General features: G+C 38.7%; 1 pseudogene; it reads right to left on the minus strand.

The window, feature by feature from the left end:
* Nucleotides 1–9,124: 9,124 nt before the first annotated feature.
* Nucleotides 9,125–9,218, minus strand: LOC116659353 (annotated as a pseudogene).
* Nucleotides 9,219–15,372: the final 6,154 nt, after the last annotated feature.

Here is a 15,372-nt window from a genome sequence, read left to right on the forward strand (position 1 = left end):
AGACAGAAAGTAGGGGAGAGGCTACCAGGGGTAGGGGAATAGGGGAGGATGGGAGTGGATAGTTATTGTTCAATGTGTGCAGAGTTTCAATTGGGGAAGATGAAAATGTTCTGGAGATGGATGGTAGTAAGGATTGCACAAAAATGTGATTGTATTTAATACCACTCAACTGTATTCATAAAAATGTCTAAAATTATAACTTTTATGTTATATATATTTTACCACACACACACACACCAAAAAAGTTCACTACCTTCTAGGCATGAATCCACTAGGAGTTCTAAGCTAAGAAATTTGCTTAGATTATCTACTCCCAAATTATGGGAGAGAGGCAAGGGCCCCCTGCTAGGGAATTTTATTCCCTAGTGCCTGGCTGGTACCCTTAGTACCCTCCTGAGACAGCTCCTGCCTTGGCTGGGGAGACAGACCCCAAAACAATTTTAAAACAGCTGTGAGAGTAGAGTGAGACTGTCTAGAAAAGGCAAAATTCACAGAGCCAGTAAGCAGACTGGTGACTGCCCGGGACTGGGGGAGGGGTCATGGGAAGTGCGTGCTAGCGAGTATGGGGTTTCTTTTGGGGGTGATGAAAATGTTCCAAAGTTAGATAATGGTAAAATTTGCACAACCTTCAGAATATACAAAAAACCATTGAACTGTACATTCTAAGTGAGTGAATTTTGTGGTATGTGAATTATATCTCAGTAAAGCTAGTATTATTATTTTTTCTTTTTTTTTAATTGAAATGTAGTTGATTGACAATGTTAGTTTCAGGTGCACAGCGAAGTGATTCAGTTATACATATACATACATATATTTTTTTCAGATTCTTTCCCATTATATATTATTACAAGAAATTGAATATAATTCCCTGTGCTATACAGTAGGTCCTTTAATAAAGGTATTATTAAAAGTTTGTTTTTAATTAAAAAAAAGGAAAGCCAGAACCAAGCAACTCTGGATTCTTGGAGATTATAACTGGGCTCAAAGCCACCAGGACTCCTGTTTATCCTTCATGTCATTCCCCCTCCTGGTGGGGAGCATGGCTTCTGACAGCCCTGGATTCACCCAACAGGCAAGAGTGAGATTCTTCCCCACAACTCCAGTAGAAAATTCTAGGTTAGGGCTGGAAATGACTTGGCTGGATTCCTGTGTGCATCTGGGGCTAATCCTGAAACTGGGGTGGGTGGTGGGAATGGGGATAGAGCACCATGATCAACTCAACATGGGGCTGAAGAGTGTCCAGAAGGACTGGAGACAAGCATAGGACAAAGATGACAGTTGCTTTGCAAAAGCCAAATGTCTCCTCTAGATGTTCAGTTGATTCTGGCTGGAACTCTGAGAATTTCCTGATTCAAGCTCCAAGGGCTGAAATTTATGATTGGGTTCTGCTCTACTGAGTATGAATTAACTCTGTCCCTACACTTCAGAGTACCTTAATGATGTCTTAATTACTTCTGGGTCACTGACACATGGTCCTTCAAATTGTTTAATTTAAAAGGTGGTCCTTTTTTTACCTTTAATATCTGTTTTATCTTGAAAGACATTTTTTTTAAACTTCCTTAGTTCAGAATAGAAATTTCAATATCTAAGAGCTAAGCTGACACTTTAAAGACACCCACAGTAGCTTTTGTGAGGTCTTCCCTGGAGATGAGGCAGTAGCTTGATCGTGACTCACTAGCTGCTGCCCTGTGGTAGCTCCTCCAGCCTCTGAACCTGGAGCTGGTGTCCCTCTTGCTGGGTCAGGGCTGAAGAGGGAAGAGCGGGGGAGAGTTGCATTGCTCATTCTTATGCATCCAGTGTTACTTGGCTCCTGTTATGGGCTGAATTGTACCTCTGCAAAATTCGTATGTTGTGCTAAGACCCAGTATCTCAGAATATGACCTTATTTGGAGAGACGGTTTTTACTGAGGTAATCAAGTTAAGATGAGATCTTTAGGGTGAACTCTCATCCAATATGACCAGTGTCCTTGTAAAAAGAGGAAATCTGGAGGCAGACCTATGCATAGGGATAACATCATGTGAAGATGAAGGCAGAGATGGGGTGATGGTTCTACATGCCAAGGAACACCAAAGGCTGGCCACAAACCACCGGCAGCTGGGGGACAGCATGGAACAGATTCTTCCTCGTGGTCCAGAGAAGGAACCAACTCTGCTGACATCTTGAACTCGGACTTCTAGTCTCCAAAATAGTCAGAAAATAAATTTCTGTCATTAAGGCCACCCAGTCTGTGGTACTTTGGCAGCCCTAGCAAACCGATTCTTTGAAACAATAGTGTAAACTTAACACTATTGGAGACACGCCTTTTCCCTTGCCTCTTACCCTGTGAGCATGCCCCTCTCTGCTTAGTTTGGGCCACACACTTTTACCTGCCCCCCAGCCTTATTCTCCTCCCACCTTGCCTTCTGATCCTTATCTCCCTTTGCCTACCCTGTGACCCCACTGTTCCCAGCCTCTCTGACATCTGTCCTGGGTCCTCCTCTATTACCCTCATGGGTCAAAATCTGACTTGGAAGTGATTGGGCTGAACTTAGGTGTCTTAATGGACTTTCAGTCGGCATGCAGAGGAGGAGCTCTTCGAAGGAGCAGAGATGGGATGACATCCCCACAACTATGAGTGAGAAGGGACCTCATGTCACAGCCATCATCATTCCTTCGCAGCAACCCCAGTGGGGTAACCAAAGCCATCCTTCTGGGACTCTTTTTCCCCCTCTGGGATTATGGATAACTTATTTCTTCTCCTGGCTTTGGGTCCCTTAATATGGGAGTTAAAAAAAAAAAAAGGTTAAAACATAGTTGAGGCCAGAAAGATCTGAGTTCTAGAGGTAGTTCTGACTTGTTCTGATTGTGTGACCTTGTGGAAGCTCCTCTGTTCTCTGAGCCTTGTCTGTAAAACAGGAATAATAATTTATACCTCGAAGGTATGTTATGAGGATTAAATAAGATAATAATAATCATTCAGAGCTACTGAAAATTAACATTCATGGACCAGATACTATGTTGCATGAACCCCTTCATTAGAAAATGTGTTTAAGTCCTTAGGACAGGATCTGGGTCTACAGTGCAAACTCCTAGTAGGGCCCAGTAGGAGAGACAGGCAGCGTAAGAAACATTTTTCTTCCTTATTCAGATGTTTTGAATAAAAGCTGAGTATATCAAATAGGCTTGATTAAAAATGACAAATTGGCAACAAAATTTAAGGGTCCATTCGATTTTTTTAATACTCTCATTATGCTGTATTTTACATTTCTTGAAATAAAAATGACTCTCAGTTGGAAATATTTCAGTTCTAATGAATTTTTATGTGGTTGTACATTGCCTTGGATTGTGCGTCTGCACGTGTATTCCATTAAGACCTTAATTCAAATAATTCACTCAGCATTACTCTATATCAGTGCTTCTCAACCAGGGACAGTTCTCCTGCCAGGGAACATTTGGCAATGTCTGGAGACATTTTGGTTGTCGTGACAGGACAGTCCCCAAAACAAAGAATTATTTAGCCCCAAACGTTAATAGCATCGAGGCTGAGAGACGCTGCCCTCTCCATTTCTGTTTCTGTCTCTGTCTCTCTCTCTATATATATTTATATAACAGACTTTAAAAGATTTATATATAATACATAACATATATTATGACATGCAAACATACAGTCATCATAGAAACAGAATGAAAGCGAGCTACACAGTAAAAAAAACTTTTCCAAGGAAAATTACTGATGAGGTGAGACTGAGATTGAACTGTGTCAATTCTGTCTGTGGAGGCTGGAGATGTCCAGGATGTCAGGTTTCTGAACAAGTCAGCCAACTTTCCAACCCATCTGCCAAGAACACAGCCCAGTTCTGCCTCAGCCCAGTGACCCATCTGGGAGCCCTGGCCGAGGGAGACAACAGTGTTGTTATCTCCTCGTAGAACTGGGCACGACTGCGGAGCAACACACACTAGCATTTTTGTTAGGAGTTGGCAAGTTCACAATTAGCTCAATTGTTTCAGAAAGTGCGCGAATGTGCGATGGCTTCGTGTTGTTAATGTCTGCAGTGTGCGGAGAATAAAAGGATGGCTGGGGGAGGGGGCACACCAGTTTGAATTATTCAAATACATGCAGAATTATACAGCCCTAAAGACTCCATTTCAGAGCCTCCTTCCTGCATCGACATAATGTATTAGATTCTATCAAGTCTTCCAAATAACTCTCTTGCTTTGAGTTAGGAATTGAAAAGAGGTCCATTCATTCGTTCGGGATACCAGGTGATCATTTTTGTTGTTGGCAAAAGGAAAAAAAATCAGAAATGACACAAGACTGGACTGATAAACGTCCTTCGGTCACCCTGCCACCTCTTTTTTTTTTACATCGCAGCAGCTCAGAGGCTGTCAGTCTTTCATTGTAAGTCCCACGGTGTCTACAGTCATGCTTAGCCACTGCTGCTATCATTGTTTTTCCTTCTAATATTTTGAGCTAAAATAAATAGTTGGGGATCTATCATCCAATTATCAAAAGACTCACTCTGTGATAAGTTAAGTTCTTGTATCTCCAGAGAGCGATATCAAGTCAGGCCAGCAAGATGCTCTTTTGTGTTGGGTTTCCCGGTCCAGGAGCAAATCAAAGTAGAATAATGATCAGTCCAGGTGATTAATCAACAAATATTCAATGAGTGACCACCGGGACTCAGCACAGAGCTAGGTGCTATGAGATATATAAACATGTGTTATGGATCTACAAATAAGAAGGGAAGTGTAAATTTATAAAGGAAAATAGATATTTGTGGTGAAAGGGTGTTTGGTAGGGAGTGGATCTAAAAACTGTTAGAATTTTGGGCTTTCAGGATAGCATAATCTAGTTAGGGAGACAAATTACATTGATAGCAGAGAATTAATGATTGCTAAAGAGTTTGGTCTTAGTTATCAGTGAAATGTAAATTTATAAAAGGAAAATCTAGATTGGCTTAGGTAAAGGGTTTATTCTATGAAGCAATTTAAAACAAGACAGGATGAATAATTCATATTATAGAGTCAAGCTAAGAAGTCTGAAATTGATACCACACACACACACACACACACACACACACACACACACACTGAAGCAACTCTCCTGAGCAATGGGACGACTGTCAGTCAAGAGCCATAATTGTGCTGGGCACTGTGCCAGGTGCTGGGGGCGCCAAGATGCCCAGTGTGCAGTACTTGCTCTGACAGAGCTCACAAAGAGGCATTATAGGAACTGGATTCAGCTGCTGTCCATGGGACAGACAGGAGTGGGAAGAGTCCAGAGCCAAACAGACCAGCTATGAGGATGGGCAGGCTGGTGATGAGGACCTGGGCTGCTGTGTTGGTCTCGGGAGAGCAGAGAAAAATAAGTCGGGAAGGCATTAATGTACTTGGAGCCTGGAAAAAGGGACTGAAAGATAGGAACGCTCTAAGGAGGGAGGGACACGGGCTCCGTGAGGCTGCCACCAACTGAAACCGGGCAATTGTGAAGGCAGTTAGTTGGAACGGAGAAGGGTTGAAGATCTTGAAAGTGAGCTAGTGGCAGGACGTACATGTTGGAATAAATAGTGGGAAGAAGGAACTATGTAAGATAGATGAGAATGGATGAATTGTACAGGAACTGAGGACTGAGAGAGACAGAGAGAGAGAGAACGAAGCTCAGAGCCTTGTGGGCATCATCCCTGGAATTAGGAGTTGGGAAGGGAGAAGGGACTCAAAAGTCTTTGAAAAGGTCAAGAAGAAGTAGGGAAATTAGTGTCACTGGATCTAAGGGAGGAAGGAATTTGAAGGAGTGGGTTGCCAGGGTGGTTAAATGCCACAGAGAGGCCGAAGAGAACGAAAACCAAGATAAAGCCATTCATTGTATAAGATTGCACTCTATTAAACAGCATGTGGGGTTTTTTTGTTTGTTTTAAAATTAAGTGAGAAGTACCAGATATTAATAAGCTCTGAAATAAAACACATATGCATATGAACAATGTCAAAGTTTCAGTGACCAGAAGGGCTGAGATAACAGTACCTTATAATCACATCGCATTTTTCTTTTCTAAGCACCTTCGACATTATTTCAACTGATCTTTTACAACATTCCTGAGATGATCAGAGCCTCAAAGGAATCAAATTTCCGTTTTTTCCATCATTTACTTGCTCAGTTACAGTTTGCATTTGTATAGCTTTCGATAAATAACTCTCCAGCATCTTTGTTGGCAGAAAATGAAATATGATGATAATAAGGATGAAACCCGTAGTAATAATACCCAATATTTATATGGCATAAGGTGATTTCACATGTTATTTCATCTTACCATCAACAGTTCTGTGAGATGTCTCATTGTCTCCATTTTATTCGTGTGAGCAGCTTTTAAAAGCCCATGTCAAAAACAAATACACTGAACAGGGCTAAGCTAGACCAAATATATGGGCTTTTCATGTTTAATAAACTTAAGCTCCACTAAGAATAATGAAGAAAATCTTATCAGAGAACAAGAAAAAAGAATCTCAACATAGCAGGACACATCAATAAACGTATCCCCTTTCTATGAGCAGACAGAATAGAAAGTTGTATGTCTCATTTGAAAGTCTCAAAGATTTCTGTTCGTTAGAAATTTTGTGGTTGCAATGACAAAACCCACCTCAAACTCATATAGGGAAAAAAGTGGCAGGGGATTTATTGGCTCAGTAGTTGAAAAGTTTAATAAGAGTAGAAGTTCAGTCTAAAGGTTCAGACGTGGCTGGATCCACGTGCAATTCAAGTTGAAAAAGAAAGTAGCATCAGTACGTGGGTGGGCTGTGCGTGCAGGTACCATGTGCGTGCCCGCGCGCACGTGTGTGTGTGTGGTGGTGGGGAATCGGAAGTGACGGTGAGAATCAGCCCTACCTCAACCCCAAGGACTTGGAGCAGTAATTCTCATAAACTGTGAACAGTAGTTACTGTAAAGAAGGGATTTTTCTTCAGAGGAAAATCAAAGGGTTCCTCGCAGAAGAATGGATAGCTAATTACTCCTGTCTTCAAATAGTGTTCCACTGGCTTGCTTGATATTGTCACTGTTACTTCTCACTGTTTAAGAACTTGGGACTCAGGAGTTTCTTACAGATACTCTGCGGTCAAAGTTCTTAATGCTAGCTACACATAGAATCACCGGGTGACAAGAAAATAAAGAAAGAAAGAAAGAAAGAAAGAAAGAAAGAAAGAAAGAAAGAAAGAAAGAAAGAAAGAAAGAAAGAAAGAAAGAAAGAAAGAAAGAAAGAGAGAGAGAGAGAAAGAAAGGGAAAGAAAGAAAGAGAAAGAAAGAAAGAAGCCTTAAAAATATGCATGTGTGAGCCTAACGTCTCAAGTCTGGACCAATGTCTGGACCTCAACACCTCAAGCTTTGTCCACGCAGTAAGTGTTTGAAAGGAATAACAAACTGCAGAGTTAATAGCAGGAGATATCAGTTCCTCATCTCATAGCTTTCCTCGCCTCCGTTCCCACCTCCCATGCTATCAGTGAGCACTCTTGGACAGAGTAGGTGCCCCATCGATACTGGCAGAACTGAATACAGTGGAACTGAATGGAGAAAACATACTATACTATCCATGTTTGTGTGCTTTCCTCCTTTGAACAGACTAGACTCCTACTATCTGTTCGTGATTTACTGTCTCCACGGCAAGAAAAGTGGTGAGCAAAATGAGGAGGAGTCCCGTTTGTGCTCAGGGACCCTCCAGTCCAAAAGGGGAGAGAGTGATGCATTTATAGGAATTACTTTTTCCAGCTGGGGGAGCTCCCAGCACCAGTCAACCATCACCCCTGTCTTAGGGGATTGAAAGGAATCTAAATCTTAAGGGGATTTAGGAGTTAGGCAGGGAACAGGGAGTCTGGGGTTTACTCAGCCTGTATAAAGTCCCGTGAGCAAAAGGAAGCCTAGCTCATTTGGAGACTTGCAGCGAGTGGTTCATACGGCTAAAAGATACTGCCTAAGGGCGGAGTGGCCCGACTGAAGCTGTAGAAAAAGAGTCAGGGATATAAGGGGGAAGTTTATTTTCATTCAAGCGCTTAGGGCTCTAAAGAAATGTGTATTACAGACCACAGTCCCACACAGTCTATCATTTTCTGTTTGTGTGCTGAAAAAAAAAATTACAGCTTTAAATTGGATTTTAAAATCAGTTCCCCAAATAAACCAAACGTCATCCCTAAAACCCCTGCGATTTGGTGCTCTTGTGCTGCAGTGCCGCGGCTCGGCCACAGGGGTGCAGTGCAGCTCAGCATACAGTGGGAACCGGCGATGACTGGTGAATGGTCTGGGGGCGGGGTCCCAGGGAACCCCTCCCTAAAGTGGCAAACGCGGTTCTTCTTGAACTAGATGGAGCGGATTACCCCCACTTCTACCCTCTACACGTCCTTCCGCTATCATCCATTGCCCTTCCTTGCCAAAAACAAAACCAAAACTCATACATAGTGTGTGTGGAGTACGAAATTGTAAATTGATGGTTCTTACAGGATTTGCTTATCTGCACCCGTATCCCAGAGGACAGTGGACTTGCCTCGTAAAAAAATTCGAAATAACCAAAATGTTCAGTGATCAGGGACTGACTAAATGACTTGTAATGTATCATACAAAGAAATACAATACGCCCTTTAAAAGATAGGAGAACTGATAATAAGAAAATGTTAAGTGAAAAAAAGCAAAATCCTAACAATACATGGTTTTACGTAGTTTATATTGCATATATTTACATAGAATAAACCCCTGGAAGTTACAAGTGATAATCCTTGACGGTAGAATTACTGTTGTTTTTTGTTTTCTTCTTTATAGTGTTTTTAATTTTTTTTGTATATATGTATTTTTTTAATAATCAGTTTACAATATTGTGTCAATTTCTGGTGTACAGCACAGTGCTTCAGTCATACATGAACATACATATATTCGTTTTCATATTCCTTTTCATCATAAGTTACTACAAGATATTGAATATAGTTCCGTATGCTATACAGTATAAACTTGTTGTTTACCTATTTTATACATATTAGGTAGTATCTGCAAATCTCAAACTCCCAGTTTATCCCTTCCCACCCCATGCCCCCCTGGTAACCATAAGTTCACTTTCTATTTCTGTAAGCCTGTTTCTGTTTTGTAAATAAGTTCGTTTGTCCTTTTTTTTTTTTTTTTCAATATGGAGCACTTCACAAATTTGTGTGTCATTCCTGCTAATCTTCTCTACATCGTTCCAATTTTAGTAGATGTGCTGCTGAAGCAAGCACTATAGTGTTTTATATTTTACAAAATGGTGAATATGGATACTTTAATACTTAGAAGAAAATTAATGAGGGAACTTCCAAAACAAATAAGTAAATATCCATCCCACCATATGCAAAAGGAGAATTTTATAATTTCATCATGGTTACATGAGGTTGTGTTGGCTCACGGGAGTGATTCCATGTTTGCTTATTAACATTAATGGGTCTTCCACTGATACAGGCCAAGGACTGAGAAGCCCACTCGCAAGTCCTTGAAAGAATAATAAGACATGAGAACATACTAGTAGTGATTACAGATAATTGTTTATTTTCTTCTGAATACTCTTCTGTATTTTTCATGTATAGAAAGCATGTACAGATTTTATTTTAAAATATAAAAAACAATAGCAAGTACAGTCCATAAAATGAAAACAAACACAGTTAAATGAACAGGAAGGGAGAAACAAAGATTTTAAGGTTTAATTACCAGTCATTTAGAGAAAGATCTTCCTTCACCAGTTTGAAACAGAATCTTAATTTATCACATGTAATTTGAGGTAGCCATCATTTTTGCATGCTAAAAATGACTGTTTCGATAAATATATGTTTTCAATGATAAAACTTTAAAAAATCTAAACTTTAAAACCTTTTTAAAATTACAAAAGCAATATACAATTTTTGTGAAAAACAACTGATAACTTCTTCACTTAGAACTGTAAATATTTTGCTTTAAATTCTTCCAGATATATAAACAGATATTTTAAAACAAAGGAGGAACCTATCATTTTGTTACCTGCTAAATTCACATAACTATATAACCTGAACTTTCCCCCACGTCATTAAATACATGATTTTTGATGCCTGGCCTGCATACTTATTTTAACATAAGTGTATATCATAATTTACTTAACCAGTTTCCTTTCGTTAAATATCTGTTTATTTTCTAGTTTTTTCCCCATATACCTTTTATCCAGTCTCCCCAAAGTTAACATCTGACAAAACCATGTCAATACTGAAGCCAGGGAAAATATTGATATAACACAATTAATCTACAGACGTTTCGCACATGTTTTCCAGTTGTCCCTCTAGTGTCCTTTTTTCTCATTAAAGAGCAATCCAAGATTTACATTACATTTAGTTGTCTTGCATCCTTAGTTCCCCCTAGTTTGGAAAATTTCTGCAGTCCTTCTATTTTCTAGTTTTTAGCCACTAAGAAGAAGGATGATTTTAATATCTTTGTTCTTGTTTGTATGTGTTTGACCACTTTTCAGTAAAAATTGCTAGCACTGAACTGCTCAGTCAAAAGCGTTTCAGCCATTTGCTAATTGATACATGGAAATGGTGCTCCAATCTGCACTTCCCTCAGTAGCATCTATTTTTGACTACGATGGCATTATCATTGGTCTTCATATCAGGTCGGCTTAGTCACTCAACTTTATTCTTCTTTTTCAAAGTCCTTTTGGCTCTTTCAGGTCTTTTGCATTTCCATATGAATTTTAGAAGCCCCTGTCAATTTCTACCAAGGAAAAATCTGCTGGCATTTTGACTGGGATAGCACTGAATCTAGAAATAAATTTGGGAAGAACGGACATAATTTAATTAATTGTAAGTTTATATATTAGTTTTTAAAAATTGATAGTTTTTTTTAAAGAACTGGGTTAGTTTGACAGGAAAATTGATCAGAAAGTGCAGAGAGTTCTCACCTACTCTCTCTACTCCCCAGTTTCCCATATTATTTACGTTGGGAATTATTGTGGTACATGTGTTACAATTGATGAACCAGTATTGATACATTATCATTAACTAAAGTTTATAGCTTATGTTACGTAGGATTCACTTTTTGTACATTCTGTAGGTTTTAACAAATATATAATGACATGTATCCACCATTACAGTATTATACAGATTAGAAGTTATACAGACACAAAATTATACAGATTACTTTCATACTATTGATTTTTGTATATTGATCTTGTATCCTATAGCCTTGCTAAACCCACCTGTTAGTTCTAGTGGCTTTTTTGTAGATTCTATTGGATTTTCTAAATAATGACCATATTGTCTGACAGTAAGAGCAGTTTTACTTCTTCCTCTCTAGAACCTGTAGTTCACTGTTGAAAAGAAGTGTTGATCCATGCCTGGCTCCTGATCTTAGTGGGTAATACATTCAATCTGTCACAGTTAAGTATGATGTTAGTTAGATTTTTCATGGATGCCTTTTATGATGTTGAGGAAGTTCCTTATTTTACTGAAAAAATGGATGTTAGATTTTTGTCAAACGCCTTTATGCATCTCATGCTCAGATCATCTTACGATTTTTCTTTTTCAGTTTCATATGGTGAATTACACTGACTAATTTTCTGATGTTAAGCTACTTCTGCATTCCTGTAGTATACCCCACTTGGTCATGATGATGTATTATTAATACTGAATTTTGTTTAGAATTTTTTTGTATCTATATTAATGGGTGATATTGATCTACAGTTTTCTTGTAATGTGTTTGTCCCAATCTGGTGTTAGGAGAATGTTGGCCTCATGGAATTAATCAGAAATTAAATTTAAATTTTCCGGAAATCTGTTTACAGTTGGTATTATTTCTTCCTTAAACGTTGGTAGTGTTCACCAGGAAAGCTCTCTAAGCCTGGAGTTTTTTTGTGGGGGAAGGTTCTTAACTACATATTCAATTTTGGAAATAGATGTATAGGGTTCTTTAAGTTGCCTAGTTCTTCTTGAGTGAGCTTTGATAGTTTGTACCTTTCAAGTTTTTCCTGTCACTCATGCAGTTTCCTCACATGCATGCACTAATCAATACTCTGCTGAAAACTCAGGGGGCCTCTGTACACCTGCAGGGTTCTCTCTCTGTGCAGCTCTTTCTTCTCTGGTACCCTGGCCTGTGACTGCTAAGCGTTTTGGTTTCTTGGACGGTCAGCTCCATCTCAACTCCGGGAGTCCGCTGGGCTGAGCCGAGAGCTCTGTCCCTGCACAGCAGCCCCGACCCCCTCCCAGAGCAGTAAGCTGCGGCAAGCGTGGGCCTCCCCTTCCTTGTTTCCTATCTTCCAGGGGTCATTTTTCTTCATTGTCTGCTGCTCGTTGCCTTGAGAACTCTTCTTAAATTTTATCTTTTTCTTTCTTTTGGGGGATTTCAGGTGGGAGAATAAATCGAGTCCCTGTTACTCCATCTTGTGTGGAAACAGAAGCCCCTTACATGTTTTTATATCTTTGTAGCAAAGTTTTTTCATAGTCCAAAATTTCTTAATTTACATTTGGCAGAGGCTACGTACCTTTGAACAGCAATGAATTCCTCAAGAACTGTTTAAAAAAAACCTCTGAGAATCCCCTGTAAGTCTTTATTACTTAATCTGTGAAAGTGCTAAAAACTGTAAAGCTCTATAGAGTTATGATGTATTATTATTGTTATATGTTCCATGCTATACAAAACTTTATATATATTTTAGGCTTACATTGTTCTGCTTTCACATAAGATTTAGGAACAACTGAGTAAACAGTATTATGAGATGCTTAATTTTGGTAACTTAACCACTTACACTTAATAAGTATTTCTAGTTTAACCATGAGTCATTACATATGAAGATCCTTGGGGGAGGGTATAGCTTAGTGGCAGAATGAGCTTAGTATGCAGGAGGTGCTGGGTTCAATCCCCAGTATCTCTGTTAAAAGTAAAAACAAACAAACAAACAAATCTAATTATCTCCTCCCCATCCCCAAACCATCACCCCAAATTTAAAGAACATGAGAATCCTGGACAGGACTATTTTAAAAGTTTATTTTGGAGAAGGCTTTCTCTTAATATCTTGCCTTTACAAGTTCTAGAACTTTAGGAAATGTTTAAGTGAAAGGAAAGTTAGCAAAAATTATAGTAATTAATGAACATTAAGGACAAAAATTAAAATACCCATTCAGAGCTGCAAACGTAAAACTCTGTCTCTTATCACAGCTTCAATTGACTACCCTCTAGTGAACACTGAAATCTATCAAGTTCAATTACTTTATAAGTGATAAAATAATTATAAGTTTCCAAAAATGATGGCAGGAATCTCAGTAAGTGCTTTTGGAGCTTGGAACTCTATTCAGTTTTTTGATTTTTTTTTTTTAATATATAACTTGTAATAGCTTAGTGAATAGTTTAGCAATCTCTTTCTTAAAACTTTTTTCACCCATGGTAAATATTTTAAATGTATCTAATGAATGGGAGGAAGGCTTTCATAAACATATGAAAGTCTGAAGATAAAGGTTAAGCCAGTGGGAAGAATTTCCCTTTGCAGAGAAATGCATTCGCTCATTCCGCCACTGTTCGGCAGAATAATAACAACCAACCAGCCAATCAGCCAAAAAAAAAAAAAAAAAAAAAAAATTAACAACCAACTCTTTCAAGATCACCTCATTAGTATTCTCAGGTAACTGTCTGCAGGCTTTAGAGATAAATGAATTAACTGTGAATCCTTACTTGAGAAAAATTCTCTTTTATTCATGATGAAAGAGGAAATAAAACTAGCCCTTTGATGGGTGAAATTTAACACAATGTGTATTTTAAAAGGATAAGTTTGCAAGTTGTCATAAACCAAATCAATCAAATATAGTAAAGGAACTAAGATTCTGAATCAAACCCTCTTCTGTATTTTGATTCATCCTATTTTGATTCATATGGTTACCACATCCTATCAAATACAGAAACCAGTGAGCCGCATTAATTGGACACCTGACAGCTTTCTGGTTAAGCACTTACAGACTCTTAACATTAAAACGATCAGGAAATGTCAACTTGATTTGAATAGAACTGCAAGACTGAAATTTCTTGTAAGAAAAAAAAAATTACTGACTATTGTATCAATTTGGAGACTTCTGGGTCCAATGAGAACAAACATGATATATTTCCTCCATGGGAAATGCACCACATTGGGCATGGAGTTTATCCTAATCTTCTGCTTCTTCCAAACATGTCCTGCCGCAACTGTGAGGATGCTGGCCACTGTGAATTATTTTTTAGGAGGGAAACTTTAATCTTTTCCTTTTAAAAAATCAGTCATGCAAATGCTGGAGAGGCTGTGGAGAAAAGGGAACCCTCCTACACTGCTGGTGGGAATGCAGTTTGGTGCAGCCACTGTGGAAAACAGTATAGAGATTCCTCAAAAGACTAGGAATAGACTTACCATATGACCCAGGAATCCCACTCCTGGGCATATATCCAGAAGGAACCCTACTTCAAAAAGACACCTGCACCCTAATGTTCATAGCAGCACTATTTACAATAGCCAAGACATGGAGACAGCCTAAATGTCCATTAACAGATGACTGGATAAAGCAGATGTGGTATATTTATACAATGGAATACTATTCAGCCATAAAAACTGACAACATAATGCCATTTGCAGCAACATGGATGTTCCTGGAGAATGTCATTCTAAGTGTAGTAAGCCAGAAAGAGAAAGAAAAATATCATATGAGATTTCTCATATATGGAATCTTAAAAAAAAAAGAACATAAATACAAAACAGAAACAGACTCATACACATAGAATACAAACTTGTGGTTGCCAAGGGGGGATGGTGGGAAGGGATAGACTGGGAGTTCAAAATTTGTAGACACTCATAGGCATATGTAGAATAGATAAATAAGATTATACAGTATATAGCACAGGGAAATACATACAAGATCTTATGGTAGCTCACAGCGAAAAAAAATGTGACAATGAATATATGTATGTTCATGTATAACTGAAAAATTGTGCTCTACACTGGAATTTGACACAACATTGTAAAATGACTATAACTCAATAAAAATTTTTTTTTTAAAAATCAGTCATGGTAGCTCTGTCACATGCTATGGCATGATGAATCTGGAAGACATTATCCTACGTGAGATAAGCCAGACTCAGAAGGATTGATACTGTATGATCCCGCTTATATGTGGTTCCTAGAGACATCAAATTCAAAGTAGAATGGAAGTTGCCAGGGAGGTGGGGAGTAGGGGAGTGTAGTTTAACTAATATAGGGTTTAATTTTGCAAGATGAAAAGAGATTTGGTGACCCACTGCGTAACAAGGTGAATATACCTCACTCTACTGAACTGTCACGTGAAAGTGGTTAGGATGGACATTTTCACGTCATGTGTATTTTACCACAATTTAGAATGAAACAAACAGACTTTCAGTGACTTCCTG

Source organism: Camelus ferus, chromosome 2 (genome assembly GCF_009834535.1).
Source record: "Camelus ferus isolate YT-003-E chromosome 2, BCGSAC_Cfer_1.0, whole genome shotgun sequence".
Lineage (NCBI taxonomy): Eukaryota > Metazoa > Chordata > Mammalia > Artiodactyla > Camelidae > Camelus > Camelus ferus.